General features: G+C 44.9%; 1 long non-coding RNA gene across 1 annotated transcript; it reads left to right on the top strand.

Moving 5' to 3' along the window:
• Positions 1 to 21,151: 21,151 nt before the first annotated feature.
• LOC309333875 lies at positions 21,152 to 22,298 on the top strand. The gene is made up of 2 exons (XR_014152742.1): positions 21,152 to 21,374; positions 22,080 to 22,298. It is a non-coding gene; the product is annotated as an uncharacterized lncRNA (long non-coding RNA).
• Positions 22,299 to 22,643: the final 345 nt, after the last annotated feature.

Below are 22,643 nucleotides of genomic sequence, written 5' to 3' on the forward strand. Positions count from 1 at the left end.
AAACAAGGTGGCATCTTCCAGCATACGTGACAGCATCAGACCATGTTGGATGGCAAAGAGCCCCTTCCACTATGTTTTAGAACCTTTATTGTTTAAGTCAATATTTGGCTGCTAGCTACACATAGGCCAGATTTTGCCAGCTATACAAGAGTTGCTGACCAGGGAGAAAGATATTGTCTTAGTAGCAAAACTGCATTTCTGACCTAGCTATGTGTTTCTCATTTCCTTCAGCTCTTGTTCCTTAACGGTTTCTCCAGAAACATGTGCAGACTGATGTAAACATCTTACTCCTTATGGAATTATTTTGGGTTTATGCAACAGGGGGCCCAAATTTCAGTGTTAACATCCAAGACATTGACACCTTTGGATTCCCTAGACTTGTCAGATATTGGATGCTTTGTTTATTGGTCTGGATCTGTTCCCACTCTTTGCTTGACATCTTGTCTTCAGAAAGCCTTCTCCCTACTAAGCCACTGTTTTCAGAGGAATCAAAACAACGAACTATTTCTGAAGGTTCCCCAGCACTATAAATACATTTTTCTTGTACTGATGGTTGTGGGAGCATCTTATTAGGTCCTTCAGTTTTAAATAACATGACATATATTTCCCTTTGTTTTATTTGTGTCTCTGATATTTTGTTATTTTCTTATAGGCCACACGTTCATAAAATTACAGCAATAAAACATTTTGTTTGTTTGTTTGTTTGTTTGTTTGTAATGTGTTGTGGTTAAAGTAAAGCAGGGAAGAGAGGCTTTTTGTTGCTTTTAAAGCTTTGGGGTTTCATTTAACATAAATAATTGGGGGGGGACTGATCTGCTGGGGGGGGGGAATATCCAGGGCTCTTCAGTAGTTTACAGACAGCATTAAGGACAGCCTACACCCTGCAACACTTATTGGAGAACATTCCTTCCAAACATAAACAAGCATCATCAAAGCTAACTGGCCAGTATGAACCTGTTTATTTTTTATTTTATTTTCAAGTGCAAGCAAGAATGCATGCTACCTCTTAAGGTAACAAATATCAAGAGACAAACTCCTCTCCTCTCATGCAACCAAAAACTATGAAGCATATGTGGATTTCGGAGTTTTAGTTGACTGAATAAAAGTTTTTCCCAAATATGGACTGCAGGGGAAAGTGAATCCCTTTTAACAAAAATGCCTGGATTTGCTCCTGGGCAAACCTAACATACTCTGGGAGGATTCCCTGTGCCTGCAAATTGTGTCCACTTTGGCCCCAAAGGGTAAAAGTTATTTCTGCTCCCATAAGAGTGACTGGGGAACACAAAACTGCATTAGATACAAAGCAGCTCAGAATCCACATTGCAGATCAAAGCAGATCAACTCAGAAACAAGCACAGGTACAAGATGCCTGTGTACCCCCCTGGCACTTCCTCCAGATATTACTTTTATGTAGCGCTTATCTGGTGGTGGGGCTACATGCACAACAGTGCTATTTGCCCCTGGGCTTTGCATGCTGACTGTTCTGAGGCTTTTGGAAGCGAATGGAATGTCTATTTCACTGGTCTTCAGCTGGTGGATCAGAACCCACTAGTGGATCATGGCCTGAACCAAAGCGAGCTGCAACAGAAGCACTACACACCATGCAAATAGATTTGATAAAAAGTTAAGAAATGAGTTCCTAGATGCATGTTTGGGTTAGAACTGGGTCCTGGGTATGAAAAGGTTGATGGTACAGACAAGGCACGACCCCCATGACTTGCTTTGCCACTGGATACTCATCACCTGAGTTGGGGTCCGGCACACAATCCACACTGTCATAGATGCTGGCAGCCTCCACAGGGCAAGGTTTTCACAAGGATTAAGCGTTCTTTTAACCATTTACCCTCATGCACCCAGCACAAATATTCTTTTCTTTCCAATTCAGACCTCTCCAGGCTTCTCTCTCAGCCCTTGGCTCTCTTGTACAAACACTGCAGCCAAATGAAAGAGGCAAACCATTTGCTGCTCTGGTTAGATTAACCTTCCCTTCACCTGACCTCTCACACACTTGTTTTTCCAAAGGGGCGGATGGAGCACAGGTTCACAGCACCAAGCACTGGGATATGCAAGGGCCGATTATTCCAGACACACAAGAGGAGTCGTATGTAAATAAACACATGTGCAGTTTTCACTTCTCAGTCATTCCCTCTGGTTCCAGTGTTCAGGGCTGCAGGTACCATTTGCTCATGTAACCTCTTGTAACACTAGCATTCAGGACCATCCAATCAGTGGAGGCTGGCCACTGGTGCCCCTTGGACCTGGCAGGGATTAATATGGGATAAATGTTCATTGTTGTATAGCCACCCAATAAAGAAATCAGAATGAACATGATAAAGGCTGGATTTAATCTAACTTCCGCATAAGCTTTGTGCAAGCAAATAAGGATGGATTCTCGAAAAACAAGTCACCTGGAGCAGGGATTCTTCTTCTTCTTCTTCTTCTTCTTCTTCTTCTTCTTCTTCTTCTTCTTCTTCTTGAGTCGTTTAGTTGTGTCCGACTCTTCGTGACCCCATGGACCAGAGCACGCCAGGCACTCCTGTCTTCCACTGCCTCCCGCAGTTTGGTCAAACTCATGCTGGTAGCTTCGAGAACACTGTCCAACCATCTCGTCCTCTGTCGTCCCCTTCTCCTTGTGCCCTCCATCTTTCCCAACTTCTTCTTCTTCTTCTTCTTCTTCTTCTTCTTCTTCTTCTTCTTCGGGATGTCCAATTCGGTTTATATTTAAAGGCAAACCTATGTAAATTTGCACTTTCTGAAACAATACACGCTGAATATTCTTCAAAATTCACACCTACTTTTGCAAGGCTAAAGCATGTATTTAAAATGCATACATGAGCAAAAACAGCATGCAAAAATATTAGGTAGATTTGCATGCAAATATCAGGAGAAATTCACACTAAAATGCTGGTGTGTTTTCATGAGGACTTAATTCACAAATTTATGTGGAAATGGGGAGAGCTGAGTTTGAGAGTGCCAAGACTGAACCTGAGAGAAACCAAAGCTGACAGCGTTGCCCATCCCTACTCTGGAGGAGTCCTGCATCAAAGCATTTTAAAAGAAATCTCTAAAATCAATTTGACTGTAATTTTTGTTTACCACTTCCTTTTGGCTGGGAGGACTTATGCGCCCTGCCAAAGCTATCCCAAACCTGCCGGTTTCTACAGGGCCCCACAGTGTGGTGATTTAGGTACTCTGAGCAGGGCCAAGGCTGGCCTGACGTCCTGAGGTGCTTTCAAGAAAGAAAGCAACGCCTACAGAAAAGAAAGGAAAAGAAAAGAAGGCACCAGAAGAAGAAGCTTCCCTTTGTTTTGGTGGTGAGAGCATTTGCCTAATTGCAGAACCGCAAGGTTAAAACCTGATTTTGGGTGTGGAGACTGATCTTACGATCACTGGGGAGGAGTGGATCAGCAAAAGAGCCTTTGAATGGGACAGTGCTCGGGGTGTTCTTGGGAATTTCAGGCCAGGAAAGCTGGAGCTTCTGTAGCAAGTAAATCAGGGGTTATTAAACACAGAGTCACAAAACCACAAGATGTAGCGATAGGGAAGAAGGGAGCCAGAACGCTTAGTGTCATGGAAAAGCACGTTCAGCCAGGCGGCAAAGTTCTTCTTTTCTATTTTTGAGCATTGTCAGCAAAGTCCTAGCTGAGAGGGAGTAACAGGTGGAATTGTGTTTATTTAGGGCTGTCTTTGTCTTGGACAAAACTGTTCCCAGTATGTTACCTCCAGCTTGGTGTAGCTGAGAGTGGGGAAGTCTTTTGCTTGGAGAGACTTGGGTTCAACTGCACCATTGGTCATGAAGTTAACAAAGTTGAGCCTTGGGCTATGTGCTGCAGCACTCCCTGGTTTGGTTTTTCCCATGGATAAAAAAAAAAATAGTTTGAAGATCATCTAGTCCAGCAGGGGTGCCAACTTGAATAACATATTGTGGAAGCCCAGGTAAGCACCACCCTGCATAATCAATCACATGATGCAGTGCACACACACCATTTGAATGGGAATGCCCATCAACTTCAAATGCCCAGCTCCCTCAAATATTTTATTGTGGTGGCCAAAGCCCCCACGGCCCCTAGGAGTTGGCTCCTATGTAGTCCAGTTTTCTGCAAACTTGGGCCCTCAAATGTGTGCACTACAAATCCCATCATCCACAGTCAGTTTAGCCTAGTGGTCAAGGATGATGGGAGTTGTAGCCCATCCACATCTGAAGACCCAAGGCTGAAGAACACTGATCTAATTTAGTTAATTCACATTACTGGTGACCAAACTACTATTTCCCCTGACACCCAAGATGTCCTCAAAATATGTTGCTATCATTTTCTTGCAGGAAAAATTCATTTTTTCTTCTGGTATTGTAGTCTTTTGGTTTAATGGTTTGTTGTATGTATATTTTATTGGTTATGTTTCTATAAGCCACTTAGAGATTGTGGGTTTTCATTTTTTTAATGTTTATTTAGTTTAACATTTTGTATACTGCTTAATCACAATCACCTCTAAGCAAGGTATGAGAGACCCAATTCAGTAAGGAAAAAAATGAGTTTGAAATATACAATCAAAGTTCAATTAAAAAGCCTGCTGCAGTTTTAAGAAGAGTCTTCATTAAGTGCCGGAAGTTCAAAAGGGAGTGATGATCTCAACTGGAAGGGAACTCTACAAAATTGGGCTCATAATACTGAATGAGCAGCTCCTGGTCAATAGACGCCATGCACCCAAGCCACAGGGGACCATGAACAGTAAGTCTCCAAAAGAACCCAGTGACCAAGGGGGATTTAAGAGTTGCAGCCAGGGTTAGTCCTACTCAGAGTAGGAGTGAGTCCTACTCACTGCAATTCCCAGTGATTGGTACTCTAGAGGCATGTTGCCTCTTCCAGTAGAGGAAGAACATGGCCATTATGGTTAGTTGCTAAGGATGATCAACAGGAGAGTGCCATTGCCCTTGTGTAGTTCCCAGAAGAGATATCCAGTTGGCCACTGTTATGTACTGAGTTGAATAGGATCCAAACTGCAGCAGTCTGATTGGTTCTAGAACAATAGGATCCAAATTGCAGCAGTCTGATTGGTCCTAGAACAATAGGATTCAGAATGCAGCAGTCTGATTGGTCCTAGAACAATGCAGCAGTATGATTGGTTGGCAGGAACCACCCAATCATGCTCCAGATATAAGTGAATCCACAAACTGATTGGCTTACAGTAGAATTCCAGAATTAGCCAATCATGTGCAGCCCATTGTGTAAATAATGTATATAAAGCAGATACTCTGAGGGGACTTTCATTCATTCCTCCTCACCACTATGAGCTGAATAAAGAGCATAAAATCACTTTGCGACTCTGAGTATATTTCGGCCACTGTGAGGACAGAATACTTGGCTAATGGACCTTTGATCTGCTCCTAGAGTATAATATTGCTTTGTTTTGCAAGGCCGTTGTGAGGGCTACATGCATGTAAAGCATCACATCTTCTCTTCCATCATGAAATACAATTTAAAAGATTGGAATGCTTCTGCACAGTCCTTCCAAAAGTAAATAAATGCCAGAAATGTCAGCAATTCTGAAAAGCTAAAAAAGGTTTATAGATTTCTACTTGAAAACTCTCTCCTGCTATCACTGTATGTACGTACGTATGTATGTGTGCCTGTGTATGTATGCATTTTTGCATATTCCGTTTCCCCCCATTTAACTAAATGTTCATATTTAAGCATAGCATGACTTATGTGTAAGTCTCTTTCCCCTCCTTCTTCAATGTATACAATGTAAATCCTCCCTTTCCTACACATAAACGAGTTGCTGACTGATGAGGATTAGGAAGAAACCTCCCGCTGGGTGTATTTATTATCATTATCTCATAAAGGTTTTTTAAAAAAAACAACAACAAAAAACTGGTTTTGCTGCTCCAGGTGTTGTGTTCTGTTGGATGCCAGGTGCTCAAATGAAAGAGATAGACTGGACAGGGCTGATTTTGATAAGGCATATCTTCCTTCACAGCTAAACTCCAAAAGGAAGTCTTAGCTAGCAGAGGCAGGAAATTCCAGAGATTCTGGGTTCTAATCTCCAGCCAGCCAGCCACTGCTTCTAAACCAGTTGAAAATAGATCAGGGAGATGTACAAATGTTTTGTTGGTTTCTCTGGTGCAAAAAGGGCTTGCATGTAACAATTCAAATCAGAGATGGGTGAATATGTCCACATCGCTTTTCCTCAGTTTCTCATTTCCCCCAATCTTAAACTCAGTTCTCCACATTTCTGCATCCATTTGTCATAACATAAAATTAAAAGTTCACATGTAAATTTGGAGGCGTTTTGGTGTGAATTTCTTCCAACAGACACATTTTTGCAAATGTGAATTTGTAAATTAGTCAGCGTTTTAGTACAAATTTCTCCACTTATGTATGCAATTTAATATATACATTCTTGCAAACTATTTCACCCAATATAATGAATTTCTGTTTTCACAAATGCAACCTTTACCCTAATATATGCATTTTTGCACGCATGGTTTGGATGAAGAACTGCACTGCAAAATCCAAAGACTTGTGAACCACGAAGGGTAATCGCGTTTCAGTTTCACATATTGGTTCAAAAAACTGCAGATGAGGCCCCTTCCAGTTCAAACGGAAACAAAATCAATTTTCTCCTTCATCCCTAGCTGCTTGCCACATGGCTAACAAAGAGACAGGAGTCAAGGCAAAAGAAGAAGGATCATGCCACAGAAATGCCTGCAACCTCAATGTATAATGTTCACTTTAATCAGCCAAAGGAAGCTTTCTCTCAAATGTGGTGCATCATGGAGGTCACCAGGAAACCCAACTCCTGAAATAAATTTTCACTCATGTGGTGAAAATATTTTCCTTTCTTCTAGTATTTCCATGGGCAGGAAAGGTATTTGTTCAGACGCTGGTGAGAGGCGGGGGACCAAAGCGAGTCTCAATGGGAGCCTTTGTTGTTTGCAAAATCACTGGAAGAGACTGAGGTTGTGCATCTGAGAACAAAGGAGTCCAGGTACCCAGCAGAGGGCTGCAAGATCTCCCCTCCACCACTACCTCAATGCTCGAAATTGCTGGAATTTATTTTATAGGTCCTGAAATGCAGACTGACTCTCAGCAAACGATACTAACAGGAAATAATCCACTTTAGAAAACTTGGGGAATGAATGCATTGTATTGATTTGGACCAGGTCAATGGGCAGAGCTTAATGACAAGAACTGATCATTAATCAGGATCTTATATACTAATGTTGTATAACTATTAGTTCCTTTTCCCTTTTCAAAGATCAATCTGCTGCTTATGTGGGAAGATGGGGTGCCATCTGTGTGCTAAGAGGGAGGGAAATGTAATCTCCTTCTACATTTGGAGGTCCTGTAGTCATTCATCTGGGGAAGAACCCCCTACCTCAAATTGTCCCTTCCTCCATGGAATGGCACTGATGGGGGGGGGAAGGCAGATCCCCCTGCTTAAGAACATCTTATGACAGCTATAGACATTAAACCAATCCTCACCTTCTTCTCCTATGTAGCTAGTTACCTTCTCACCTCACACAAGGGGAAGAAGACAAAGACTGGGAAGCTTCCTGGGCCTGGAAATGATATACAGGTGAGGAGCAGCTACTTCAGTTATTCCATTCCATAAAGATAACCACAGGTCTATGGATATTCTGCTAGAGAAGGCTACTATTAAGGAGGGGCTCACTCAGTGGGGTGGGGCAACAACACTAGCATCTTGGAAGTGATGTCACTATCAAAACAGGAAGGGCCAAGGTAGCTGCAAGGCCAAGGTTGTGTGAAGGAATTGGCTGAAGCATCAGGTTGACTCTGCCAGTCCGCTGGTGCAGCCCTGATCTCACTGCTACCTCACCAGTATCACTCCTGGTACATAGAAGCAGCAATGCTCCTGGAAGGCAATTGCTGTGGCTTTACCCCACTGTGTGAGCCACTCCTGTTAATTCCACTTATCATCATCATCATCATCATCATCATCAATATCATCATCATCTACATCCAGGTGGCCCACACATTGGCATCTGGAAGTTGATTTCCATTACACCAATTAATTACAATTGTCCATGTTCAGAGCTGGCCGACCTGTGAGGATGGGTGAAGCAGCTGCTTCACATGGCACAATCACAAGAGGTGGTATCCTTGCAGAAGCCCCACCTGCCCCACTGCTTCTGCCTCCTACAGATAAGCAACCCAAGTAGGGGAGGTGGCAGAGGTGGCACAGTAGCACAGCATTCTGCTGAGCAGCATTGCTAGCTGGCCTCCGCCACCCCTAACAGCAAAGAGAAACCAGCAGCAAATCCTTGCAGGATGCCCCTTCTCACCAGGAGTCTTAGTGCAAGGGAAGAGTACCTTCTTCTCCACTATGCATGCACATCCTTCCTTGTGCATCTCCATTGTGACAATCGAGCTGTTACAAGCATCCCCCCCCCATTTACGTGTGTTCAATATGCGTGCATCACGCCGAACCTGGAAGTGAATTTAAAAATCACTAAAATGCCCCAGAAGAGGTGCAAAGCTGTCAGAAAACAGCACCTAGCAATCCCACAGACTTTTGCAATTGCAATCCAAGAGCTCTTGCACCAACCATTGATTCCTGTGGTGAGTTGAAGTTTGAGGGAAAAGGTTGGGAGAGGGCAATTGTGGCAGAGGGTTTTTTTTTTGGGGGGGGTTGAGCCATTCTTGGAGATGGCACCTAAAAAAACAGCAGCAGCATATTCCTTGGGTGGTAGCGAGTGGTGCCCATGCTGGAGGAAAAATTGGAAGTGATGGACTGTTAGCGGGATGGCATGAGTGTGTGTGCTGTGGCATGCAAGTTTGGCAGGAATGAGTACAGCATACGTGCCATAAAGATACAGGGAAAATAATCTCGGCATTAGGCAGTGAGTACCGGAAACTGTGTAGCGGGACGTGGGTGGTGCTGTGGGTTAAACCACAGAGCCTAGGGCTTGCCAATCAGAAGGTTCGAATCCCCGCGACAGGGTGAGCTCCCATTCTTCAGTCCCTGCTCCTGCCAACCTAGCAGTTTGAAAGCACATCAAAGTGCAAGTAGATAAATAGGTGCCGCTCCGGCGGGAAGGTAAAAGGGCCTTTCCGTGCGCTGCTCTGGTTCACCAAAAGCAGCTTAGTCCTGCTGGCCACATGATCCGGAAGCTGTACGCCGGCTCCCTTGGCCAATGAAGCGAGATGAGCGCCGCAACCCCAGAATCGGTCACGACTGGACCTAACACCTACAACTGCCAAGAGTGGCTGGGGAAATCCAGCCAGATGGGCGGGGTATAAATTATGATTATGATTTATTATTTCAGACTTACAGAATTATGTGTTGTTATGCAGAGTCCTGCCCTGCCCAAATTGCCAAGTAAGGTAATATGTTGACTATACAAACTTAGATGGGCTTTATTTGAATCCCCAAAGCCCACCTAATTACAATTGGTTGTGTGGTATCATTTCAGCTATAACTTTCTAGCTTTCTATCCCCCTTTCCTCCCTACCCTCTACGCATGCATAGGAAAAATGACTGGTGAAAATTGGATTTCTCTTCCATTGCTTTAATATTCACATTAAGAGTCCACCCCTTTTGAAGCCAATTTTTAAAAATATAGAGATTAGATAGATAAATAGATAGATAGACAGACAGACAGCCTAATGATCTACTGGAGTGTAGCCTGGACCTCTAACCGGGCCCATACATCATATGTGCCCTCTCTGTGTTTTGTAACACAAAAGACCTAGGGCAGATTCTCCCTCCTTTTCATGCAAAGCAAGAAACAACATCCCGGCCCCAAGTGGGGTGGGGGGCCGACGTGCTTCGACCAAATCGCGCTCCATTGTAACGAAACCTTGTTCAGCTATTGTTTTGAGTTGCACACACCAGCTGAGCTGAATGGAGCCGGAGGGAGGGGGGGGGTGTGCAAAGGAGGCGTGGGAGGAAGGGGGGGGCCATAGAGCGATCAGCCCCTGGGCCTGATCCCAGCTGTATCTTTTCCAACCGCCTTTTTGAAAAGTCTCAACAAAAGAGCAAAGAAAGAACTTTTGTTTTGCGACACGGCGAGAGCGGGCGACCTGCCTTTGGCTGGGTAACAGCAGGTACAATTAACCGGATGGGGATTCATTGAGGCGTTGGCATTGGGAGATGTCAGGGGTGGGGGCATCACCCGCCTTCCTCAAAGCTCCCCACCCTGATCCCAGCATCCAGGGAGCAACCAGCCGCCTCTTGAGCGCTGCGGTGCGAAAAGGAATGGGTGGCATCGCGCTTTCATTCTGACTCGGTTCTCTCGGGCTGGCTTTGTCCTTCCGGCAATAGAGACCTTGCGGCCCGGAGGGAGAAGGGAGCCAGCTGCCAGGACGGGATCTTCTGAAGGGAGCACAGCAAAGCAATAAGGAGGATACAAAACACAAGGGGTGTGCTTGGAAAAGGAAGGTAGCTCGCGTGTGCGCCACATGACACAATAGGGAGCTGAGTATTTGGCAGGGGGAGGCACTTTTATTAGCCAGGGAAGGGCTGTAACCCAGTGGCAGTGTATGCTTGGCTTGTAGAAGATCCCCGAGATCTCTAGGCTTGTGTGGAGAGGGGGAAACATGGAAAGTCTCTGCTATACTGTGCTAAAGGGTCCAAAGATCTGACACAAAAAGGCAAAGCTCAAAGGCAGCTTCCAGTTTTCCTGTTTAACCAAGATCTTGTATTCAGAACCACAAGGACTAGAACCATTTTTTATTTTATTTTAGCAGTGACAGAGCACATGTTTTGCAGGCAAAAGGTGCCAGCTTCAATCCCCTGCATCTCCAGGTAGGACCAGTGGGGGGAAACCCCTGGATAAAATCCTGGAGAGCTGCTGCCAGTCAGTGTAGACAATGTAGAGTTGGATGGGCCAAAGATCTAAGTCGGTGTAAGGCAGCTTCCAATGTTTCTGTTTAATCCAGCTCCTCTATTCAGAATGCTGGGGTCCAGAATCTTGCTTTCTTTTCATGCAGATTCTTTGCATGCAGAAGGACCCTGGTTCAGTCCTCTACATCAGAAATCCTGGAGAGTTGCTGCCAGCCAGTGTAGAGTGTAAAATCACCAAATACACAACTGGAATCTGTTGCACCCGGTCCCAGAGGCATCCGGTTGGCCCAGTGGCATTGCGGCATTTGTTAGTTCCTGGGGTGCAGAGGGTTCACAGAGCCCACCATGCCAGCCGAGCTCTTGCCACTGGAGCCAAGTGGGGCCGCACTGCACCACTTGCCCACCTGTGCAGTGGGGAGCCCAGTCGGCCAACATGGCCCTTGGTAGGTGAACATGGCACAGGGACATGGCAACAATATCAAGCTGGGCTGGGTGGCAGGCAGGGTGGGTTGGGGATCCCTGCATGGGGGGCCCTTGTTTGTGCCTCCTCAAAATTGCGTGCCTGGGGCAGCAGCCTTCAGCCCTGCTGTGTCCCTGCCTTGGCCACCATGATAAAAGGATGCTCGGCTACATGAGCCATTGGCCTGATCCAGGCAAGTCAGTTGAGTAGTGCTGGCCTAGTTTAGACCTTTAAAAAAGTAAGCACCAGCACCCTCAAGTATGCTCAGGAACTCACCAGGATCCAACTAAGAAAGCTCTTTCCTAACCGAAGTAGGTTGATCCCATTAGCTCTCAACACTTTGTGGTCAGGGAACTACATTCCAAAAGCAGAGCTTCCAAGCAGGCTTCAAAGGCTGTCCTACACACAGACTCCTTTCCATAATCCTCCAAGCATGGCACCAACTTCTGTCCTGGAGGCAAAATGTTCCACAACTTTCTGAAATTCTTGCAAAAGAGGACGCCCTGTTCCACTAAGCACATGGCTAACCAGATATTCAAAAGGAGAGCTGCAAAGGTGTACCTCATGCTCTGGGCTTTGTAGTATGTGTAAAGAATGCTTTCCTGTCAGCATTTCAATCTGAGCTACTACTATATGGTTGCTTTCTCGTGCTCATCCTGTTCCTTTGCGAAGTACCACCTCTCTTATCTGGGGTTTGAGTACATTGCTTCTTTTGAAAATGGAAACAGTTCCTGAACCAAAATAATACTGCTAATATTATAACGCCTTTATACAAATCTATGGTGTGACCACAATTGAAATGTTGTGTACAGTTCCTTTTTAAAAAAATATTTTTATTAGCATTTTAAAAAAAAAAATAACAATTTTCTTCACATACAATACAGTGGTACCTCGGGTTACATACGCTTCAGGTTACATATGCTTCAGATTACAGACTCCGCTAACCCAGAAATAGTGCTTCAGGTTAAGAACTTTGCTTCAGGATGAGAACAGAAATTGTGCTCCGGCAGCAGCATGAGGCCTCATTAGCTAAAGTGGTGCTTCAGGTTAAGAACAGTTTCAGGTTAAGTACGGACCTCCGGAACGAATTAAGTACTTAACCCGAGGTTCCACTGTATATCATTCACTTATATTTTCATTTTTTTACTTCCCACCCCTCCTGTGCTGATGTTTTTATTCTTATCCTTAACTGCTGCATTATACTTGTTACTAAACCCCCTAACTCCATCTTAACATCATTCCAAGTCTTTGGCCCATTGTATCATCACTGTCTTAACCAATTCATCTTTTGCTCCCCAATCTAATAACAATTTATACATTTTAGAAATGTATAATGTTCCCAAAAAGTAAATATATCTCCGTATGTGCCCCATCCCACCACCATATTAATTTCTTTTGGGGCATAAGTCTCTATAGGTAAAGGTAAAGGGACCCCTGACCGTTAGCTCAAGTTACGGATGACTCTGGGGTTGTGGTGCTCATCTCGCTTTATTGGCCGAGGGAGCCAGCGTACAGCTTCTGGGTCATGTGGCCAGCATGACTAAGCCGCTTCTGGCAAACCAGAGCAGCACACGGAAACGCCGTTTACCTTCCCGCCGGAGCGGTACCTATTTATCTACTTGCACTTCGTGCTTTCGAACTGCTAGGTTGGCAGGAGCAGGGACCCAGCAACGGGAGCTCACCCCATCATGGGGATTCGAACCGCTGACCTTCCGATCAGCAAGCCCTAGGCTCTGTGGTTTAGACCACAGCACCACCCGTGTCCCTATAGGGAGTCTATAGCCTCTATAGGGGGTAACAATAGTGGAGTTTTCCTTTCCAACTGTTGTGTACAGTTCCTGTAGCCCCACCTCAAAAACAATATTGTAGAGTTGGAAAAGGTTCAGAAAGGGCAAACAAAATGATAAAGGGTGACTCCCTATGAAGAAAGGGACTTTTTAGTTTAGAGAAAAGGTGAGTAAAAGGATAGAAGTTTATAAAATTAACTGTATGGCATGGAGAAAGTGGAAAGAGAAAAGTTTTTCTCCTCTTCCATATGTAACACTAGATTTTATGGACATCCAATGAAGCTGAGGGTTGGGAGATTCAGGAAAGAGAAAAGAAATGACTTCTTAATGCAGCACATAGTTAAACGATGGAACTTGCTCCCAAGGGGGCTAGTGATAGCTACCAACCTAGATGACTTTGAAAGAGAATTAGACAAATTCATGAAGAAGCAGGCTATTTATGGCTACTAGCCATGATGGCTATTCTCTGCCTCCACAGTTGGAAGCATCAATGCTTCTGAATACCAGCTGATAGAAACCATAGGGGGGAGGGGGCTCTTGTGACCAAATCCTGCTTGTGTGTTTCCCACAGGCATCTGGTTGGCCAGTGTGAGAACAGGATGCTGGATCTGATAGGCCATTGGCCTGATCCAGCAGGCTCTTTTGTTCTTATGCTCACCATGTGCCAATCTTAGAACCTCCCCTGATGACCTATTTGTTTTTATTATATTGCAAATTCTGTTGTGCATTATAGCTTTCATGGAGCTCAATCTGGCTTATACAGTTCTGTTTCCCAATTTAGTGCCACAACAACCCTTCGAGGTAGGTTAGGCTGAGAGTGTGAGTGGCTGGCCAAAGGTCACCAAGTGAGCTTCCTGAATGGGGAGTTGAACCCTGGTCCTAATCCACCAGCGTAGTAACCCCTGCTGGTGCCTGGAGCAGAGAGATGGTATTGTTGTGCCAAGATGCCAGTAGGCTTTGATTGGTGCCAATCTGAATTTATGCTGTCAGCCTGGATCCCTCCTGCAAAATGCTGACATTCTAGAGGCAACCCTTAGTTGCTTTGATGTATGTTCTATATCAGCTATTGCCATCATCATCAACACCTTTCCTCCAACCCCACACTCCCCCTTCATCAACTGCAGAGGCATATCACACATTGAGACAGATGAGCAACTGGCGATGGAAGAGATTTGGTGTTCTTTTGGAGGTAAATGGTACACTCTGCTCCAAGACATGAAAGCAAGTTAATTAGAGCCTACTGCTGGGAGGCACAAGCAATTGGTTTTTGACATTTCTTGTGCAACAATTGTTTAGTAAGTGCAGGGAGGCCTTGTTGTTGTTGTTTTTCAAAAACAACAACAAAATAATACCCTCCCTCCAAAGAAATGATTTTGGTTCACAAGGGTGGGCATAGAGGTGTACAGGATTACATATTTATTATTGTCTAACCCCATATGTGCAGATTCAATCACTTCAGTCTGCAGAGCTTGCCACACATGGCTATTCTGCATTTGTCAGGAGCCATGCCTTTAGGGTGGTTGTCCCTGAACTTTGGAACTCCCTGCCTCTTGATATTAGACAGGCATTCATTGAATGGGGATGTAAATTTACCTGTAACTTGTCAGTGTTACCAGTTTTACAAAAAGATGAACTGTTTGTAAAATTTGTGGATTGTTTAACTGATGACCCAAGACAGGTGCCCTCTGAACTATGAAAACGTAAAAGTCTTACCCTCTGGGGATGTGCCTCAATCACTGGTAGATATGGACAGATCAGTTCTTTTCTACCCCATGTCAGTTTCACAGGCATCCATTAACAAATCTATCCCATTTGCACATTAATCCGCAAGACAGAAGAAAGAAGAAAACTAGAAGTCTGGACTGAAGGTCAAGTCAACACTGAAGGATAAGGGAGAAGGCAAGAGCAAAGGCAGAAATCTAGACTGAAGAGCAGTCAAGACTGAAGGATGTTAGAATCCAGAAATCAGTAGCAAAGAGCAAGTCACGTTCCAGTAGGCAGCATCCTAGCCTGCCATAACTCATCAGGGCAAGAGATGCACCACAAAAGAAGCAGAAGAATGAGCTGGAGACAAGGAGACACAATAGACAAGAGAAACCATGGCTGTCTCGACTTCTGCCAGAGTAGGTACATGACTGTTCTCTGTGTCCAGAGCATTCTCCTCAATAACTATGCATCTAGCAGCACTCGATGAGCAAAAAGCATGTTCAGTTCAGCTGTGTACACACACACACACACACACACACACACACACACACACACACACACACCCCCTGCCTGATCTGCAACTGCAGCTGGTCCAGGAACGCCGCATACAAAGGGTAACTCCAGCCAAACAAATGGAAAGATAACCTTATGCAGGATCATCAAAACCATCACATTAATTATGCACTGATTTACATAGTTTGAAAAGAATCACCCTTCTTTTGGGGAAAGGGTGGTTTGCAAAAGAAGCAGGGAGCTACAGGGTGGAAAAGCATAAAGCGAGCACTTTCTCTGTCATTATCCGTGCTCTTATCAGTGTAGCTTGCAAGGCCCTGTAGGCAGAGACAGTCTCTAGCACTATCTGCATCTTCTGACACGATGGGGAGGTGAGATTAGGTGGGGCCACTAGGTGTTCCTTCAAGACAAACGCAAAATGTGTTGGGGATGTTTGCGTTTCTGCTGTTGCTGAATGCAGCAACTCTGCTCTAGGGGATCACAGGAATGTACATCTAGCAAGACCGCTCCGTTGCAAGAAAAAAGCTCAGAAACTTGGTGTTCTTGTCACTTTAATGCCATTTTGAAAAGCATGCGAAAGGGATCTAGGGGTCTTATTAGACCACAAGCTTAACACAAGCAGCAGCAAAAAAATAAATAAATAAAAATTGAATGCTATTCTACATTACTTCAACAAGAGTAGTGTGTTCCAATCAAGGGAAGTAATAGTACAGTTCTGTTCTGCCTTGGTCAGAGCATACTTGGAGTTCTGTGTCCAGTTCTGGGTGCCACAATTTAAGAAGGATGTTGACAAGCTGGAACATGTGCAGAGGAGAGTGGCCAAGATGAACAAGAGTCTGGAAACTAAGCCTAATGAGGAATGGCTGAGGGAGTTGGGTATAGGTGCTACTGGAAGGAATTTTTAAAATTTTGTTCAGAGTTGGGTATGTTTAGCCTGGAAAAAAGAAGGCTGGTCCTGTATACCTGAAGGAGCGCCTCCACCCCCATCGTTCAGCCCAGACACTGAGATCCAGCGCTGAGGGCCTTTTGGCAGTTCCCTCATTGCAAGAAGTGAGGTTACAGGGAACCAGACAGGGTAGTGGCCCCCTCCCTGTGGAACACACTCCCTTCAAATGTGAAGGAAATAAGCAGCTAACTTCTCTTTAAAAGACATCTGAAGGCAGCCCTGTTTAGGGAAATTTTTAATATTTAATGCTGTACTGTTTTTAACACTTGATTGGGAGCCGCCAAGAGTGGCTGGGGAAACTCAGCCAGATGGGCGGGGTATACCGTAAATAATACAATATTATTATTATTATTATTATTATTATTATTATTATTATTATCATCATCATCTTCAAATATCTAAAGGGCTGTCACATGGACGATGGATCAAGCTTGTTTTCCTCTGCTCTGGAGGGATAGGATTTCTACATACAGTAACTTTCTGATGGTAATAGTTATTCAACAGTGGAACGGACTCCCACAAGTAGTGGTGGACTCTCTTTCCTTGGAGGTTTTTACGCAGAGGCTGGGTGGCCATCTGTCATGGATGCTTTTGTTGAGATTCCTGCACTGCAGGGGGTTGGACTAGATGACCCCTGGGATACCTTCCAACTCTACAGTTCTATGATTCTATGAATTCTTTCCTGCCTCAGAGACACTTGTGGCATATTGGCAGGTTCACATTCAAAGGAGCAACAATGCTCAGGCAGGGGAGGAGGCTTATCATTGAGAAAGCACATCCATATTATGCCAGGGTCCAGGCAGTGATGCAAACTGGGCAGCATAGTATAGTGGTTTAACAGTTATTTCTTCCCTCCACCCACAAAAAAATCCTGTAAATTATAGTTTGTTAAGGGTCCTGACCCTCATCATCCTTAATTAACTTTCAAGATGACCTTAACAGATTGGAGAACTGGGCCCTAACTAACAAAATAAATTTCATTAAGGTCAAATGTAAAGTTATACACCAAGGCAGGAATAATCAGATGCACAAATATAGGATGGGGGACACCTGGCTTGGCAGCAGTACATGTGAAAAGGATTGGGGGAGGGTCTTAATGAACCACAAGCTTAACATGAGTCATAGGAGCCAACTCCTAGGGGCTGAGGGGTCTTTGCCCCCCAATAAAATATTTGAGGTGGTCACACACCCCAAGTTGATGGGCATTGCCATTCAAATGGTATGTGTGCACCACATCATGTGATCAATTACGATTTTATTCATGTTGGCACCCCTGACATGAGTCAGCAGTGTGAGGCAGCAGCATAAAAAACAAAAAAAACCCCTAATGCTATTCTAGGTTGTATCAACAAACATATAGTGTCCAGACCAAAGGAAATAATAGTGCTACCCTATTCTGCCTGGGTCAGACCTCACCTTGAGTACTGTGTCTGGTTCTGGCATGACAGTTTATGAAGGATATTGACAAGCTATAATATGTGCAGAAGACAAAAACCAAACTTTATGAGGAACAGTTGAGGGAGCTAGGTATGTTTAACTTAGAGAAGAGAAGGCTGAGGTGATATGGCAGCAGTTTTAAAATATATGAAGGGCTGTTAAATGGAAGATGGGGAAAGCTGGTTTTTGGCTGCTTCAGAGGGTAAGGCCCTCAAATTACAAAAAAGGGAGATTCCAACTAAACAACAGGAATAATTTTCTGATGGCAATACAGTCATACCTTGGGTTGAATACACTTCAGGTTGAACGCTTTCAGGTTGCGCTCCTCGGTGACCCGAAAGTAACGGAGCACGTTACTTCCAGGTTTCGCCACTCGCGCATGCGCAGATGGTCAAAATGACGTCACGCACATGCGCAGAAGTGGCGAATCGCGACCCATGCACGTGCAGACGCACGGACGCAGGTTGGTTCTCTTCAGGATGCGAACGGTGCTCTGGAACGCATCCTGTTCGCATCCTGAGGTACCACTGTATCTGTTCAACAGTGGAACGGACTCCCTTGGAAGGTGGTGGACTCTCCTTCACTGGAGGTTTTCAAGAGAGCTTGGATGGGCGTCTGTCAGGGATTCTTTAGTTGTTATTCCTGCCTTGCAGGGGTTAACAAGATGACCCTTGGAGTCTCTTCCAATTCTATGATTCTATGGACTACAGTTCCAGAATTCTCAATGACTGTTTCAGGGTGGTAGAAGAGTGCTTTTAAGAGAAGCTGTTGGTGTACCTGTGTAGTGATGCCAACTTGTGACTGCTGCAGCTGGCGGGGTGGGGGGTGGGGTGGGAGGAAGCAGGAAGAGAAAGAGGTTATCTGTGGGACGGCCAGCTTTGAGAGTTTTGCTCTCTGTGTGAACAATTGTTGCTGAGATAGATTGCAAGGCAAGGATGCTCCAGGGCACATTCTCAGGTGAAGGAGGTAGCTCAGCTCTCCTGAGTCAAAGAAACAAGAAGCAAGGTGCCTAGGTTCTCTCCCAAGATTACCCATGACTCACTGGGACACCTGCGGGGGGAGGGGGAGCTCATTTTTCACCCATCCTGCTCCAGCCAGATAAGATCAGTTCCCCCACGGCACTCGCTGTGAGCATGTGAAGCATTCGGCCAGCCTCCCACCAAAAAAGTGTGATTCCCCCCCCCCCAATGTGCAAGTTATGCAAGCTCCCCTCCCCCGGATCTTCCCCGCCCTTAAAATTATCCAAAAGCTGCCCCAGCAGTTCTCTTAAAGTAGATTCGTCAGACACCTAGTGCCTCTTTTTTTTTTTTTTTTGGAAACATTTGTCTTTCCCAACCCCCACCCCTTTGTTGTAAATACATTACATGATTATCAGTAGCCCAGGGGAATTCAGGAGCGGGAAATGCAGTTGTGGTTCCTCCAGTGTGTTATAGATTAGAAAAGGAACTTTTGTGTACTTGGAACACACTTCTGGTTGCACTGGAGATCACTGCAGGAGGACACACACACACACACACACACACACACACACACACACACACACACACACTTTTCCACTGTTACACATTGTCTTCATTCTCATAAGTGGTAAACTTATGGACCCATCTGCACTATACATTTAAAGCAGTATCATAACACACACACCCTGCCAAAAAACCCAATAATTTTGGTGCTGAAATTTGTTAGCAGATATAGGTGCCAATTTGAACAAAATATGGGGGAGGGACCCACCTGCCCATATTTCTCCCTACCTCCCTGCACTTCTGCAGAGTGCACCTTCTTCTGCTGCATGCAACTAGTTGCGGGCCTCTCCTTCCTCCCCCGCCCACTTGCCTCCTACCCCTCCCACCCACAAAAAGTTTCTGCCCACTTGCCCAACTCTCACTCCAGCCCACCCAGTGTGGTGTAGTGGTTAAGAGTGGTAGACTTGTAATCTGGTGAACCGGGTTCGCGTCTCCGCTCCTCCACATGCAGCTGCTGGGTGACCTTGAGCTAGTCACACTACTCTGAAGTCTCTCAGCCCCACTCACCTCACAGAGTGTTTGTTGTGGGGGAGGAAGGGAAAGCAGAATGTTAGCTGCTTTGAGACTCCTTCAGGTAGTGATAAAGCGGGATATCAAATCCAAACTCTTCTTCTTCAACTCACTTGCTTCTCCCACCAGCCTTCCTGCCTGCTTGCCTACCTCTCCCCAGTTGCACTTGGAAATGGCGCTGAAATTCAGGAGGCAAGCCTGGAAAAGAGGGCAGTGTCTGGCTATGGGGGAGGTGGCTACCAGAGGAAGAGAGGGACCAGGGCCCCATAGAGTTGGCACCTATTCCCCTTTTCAGAGCTACAATTCCCAGAGTTCTCTGGGGAGAGAGATTGATTGTTAACCCACCCTGTGTAGACAATACTGAACTAGATGGATCAGTGTCCTGACTCCATATAAGGCAACTTCCTATGTTCCTATGTGGGAAGTGAAGAAGCTTGCTTTGCATGCAGAAGGCCCCAGGTTCAGTCTCTGGTATATCCAGGTAGGGGCCCACCTGAATTCCTGGAGAGCTGCTGCCAGACAGTGTAGACAATACTGAGCTAGATGGACCAGTGGTTTAAGGCAGCTTGCTATGCTCATATGTGAGAAACAGAATTGCACACAGCACTGTGAGCAAGCTCTGATAAAGTGTGTATATTAGGCAAAATTGCATATAAAAATGGATCTATTTGGAGAAATTTGCACTAAAATACTGATTATTTTTCACCTTTAAAAAGTGAACTGTTGTGGAAAAGTGGAGAACTAAACTTAAGAATAGGAAAATGAGAGATAAGTAGAAACTGGCATATTTGCTCACCCCAGATAACCTTGTTGCATCCTGCATGATTCCATGGTCAGTCTTTGGAATGCTTTTGTTTTTGTTTTAATATTGTATATCTGTTTGCCTTCCTGCACTCCTTGGGGAGGAAAGGTGTGATACAAATTCAGTAAATCAATAAATCAAACTGAAATGAATCAAGACCTCTTCTTTTGCTAGGAATGGAAGGATATACCCATTTTACAAATCTATCCATTTTCTTTCCTTCAGTTTCACATTTTTTGAAATTTAAACTCAGTTCTCCACATTTCTGTAGCAATTTGAATTCTTTTTTTAAATGAAAGTCCTCATAAAATTTCACCAGCATTTTAGTGAAAATTTTCTCCAAATCAATGCTTACATCCATGCAGCTTTGACTAATGCACCCGTTTTTTGCAAGCCCATTTTCCCCTAATGTAAAGCATTTTTGTGTTATTTCTACAGAGGAATTTATTTTTATGCACACCTTCCCCTAACAGATTCATTTTTGTAAACATTGTTTGGCTGGAGAACTGTATCGCCAATTCAGAAAAGTGGCAATTTCGAAGAACGGCTTTGTTTCTCACGTTGTTTTGGAAAGCGTGGATTTGACAGTCACCTTTAAATGTGAACTGAATCGAACTTCTCCCCCGCCCTTCTCCCCCCCCCCCCCGCGATGTTATGTGAATGAGAAACTGCGCTACCGGCGTCGGATCAGGCCTGGTGCCAGCATTATTTTTACGGGAGGACGGGAATCTGGATGTGTAAAAAGAAACAACATCTGGAGCGGGAAGCCCCTTCAGCAACCTAGGCAAAGCTGCGGCTTGTTTGTGCGTCGTTTGCCCAGCTGTGTCTTCTCTCAGGCATATCACCTGTCGCCTTGCCAAGGGAAGACTCATCACAACGGGTAAGTGGGACGGTGCTTTTTTCCCTGCTAATTATGTGTAAACTTACCACCTCCCGGCTCCGCGGAGCCGGTCGAGGGAGGGAGTTTTGCTGACGAGGGAAAAAAATCATTTTTCATTGTTCTCGGATGCAAATCACTTCGAGAGTGGGCTATGGCTGGGGTTGTGTGTGCTGTGTTTGTGTGTGTGTGCGCGCGCGCGCGCGCGCGTGTGGTGTGTTTTTTTTTTAAGCGTCTAGACATGTGTTTCAATTTCACCCGATTACATGGTGCCTCAGCAACTGTGGGTGAGGAGAGATGAGATAAAGGGAGAGGGAGAGGGAAAAGAGCGCCCACCCGTGTTACAAAAAATCAGCCAAGGCTGAAACCTGCCAGTAGTACAGAGGTTCTAATTCCTTATCCTGCAATTGACAATTCTGGGCAACCCATCTGACCCCATCCGCACCCTCACCACCCCCAACACAAACACCTTACTCCTGTCCTGCATTTATCCATCAGTGTGGCGCGAATAAACCTGTCCAGCTTCCTCCCAGCGCAGTGACAACCAGCAGTAGCCCATCACTCTGCAGAGCCTGGATCGGATTAGTCATAGCTTTCGGAAGCCTTTTAATTTGGATTTACGCTAATGCGGATTACAGGCAGCATGGCAGACATTGGTTTTGTAGAAATGTAATTCCCCCCCCCCTCTCTCTTTCTCTTTTTTTTTAGGGAAAAGAAAGAAACTGAGAGAAATGAATTAAGCTTGTCAATAATGAAACAGATTTCCAGGCATGCTACCCCATCCCGCCAGCATCAAAGCAAGTGACATGCGAAAAATTCACCACTGGAATCCCTGGCTTCCTGGTCTGATTCTTGAGCACTGAGCAGAGGAGTTGGGTTCGCTGGAAAATCTGCCTTTGCTTTCAATAGATGCTTCCACATTTTGAATTTCTCTTTGATTTTTGGAATACCAAATTACCTGAGTGGTTTTATGGGAAAGTGTCCGGAAGCTGACCTAAATCAAAAAGTATGCATAAAATTATGTATAGTGTGCAGAACACAGAGAATTCCGCCCCCCTCTCATATAACTCAGGTGCATCTATGGAAGTTGAGTATTGGAAGATTCCGGACAGATATAAGAAATAATGTATCCATGCAGCACATAGTTAAGCTATGGAAATCACTCCAACAAGAGGCACTGATGGGCATCATCCAATTCTGGTTTTGTGGAGCTGTAACTGAATGCCAGATCAGTCCATAATACAACCAAAGGGCTGATCTGGCTCCCATTAC

The sequence above is a fragment of the Podarcis erhardii genome, assembly GCF_964252035.2.
Source record: "Podarcis erhardii genome assembly, chromosome: Z".
Classification (NCBI taxonomy): Eukaryota; Metazoa; Chordata; class Lepidosauria; order Squamata; family Lacertidae; genus Podarcis; species Podarcis erhardii.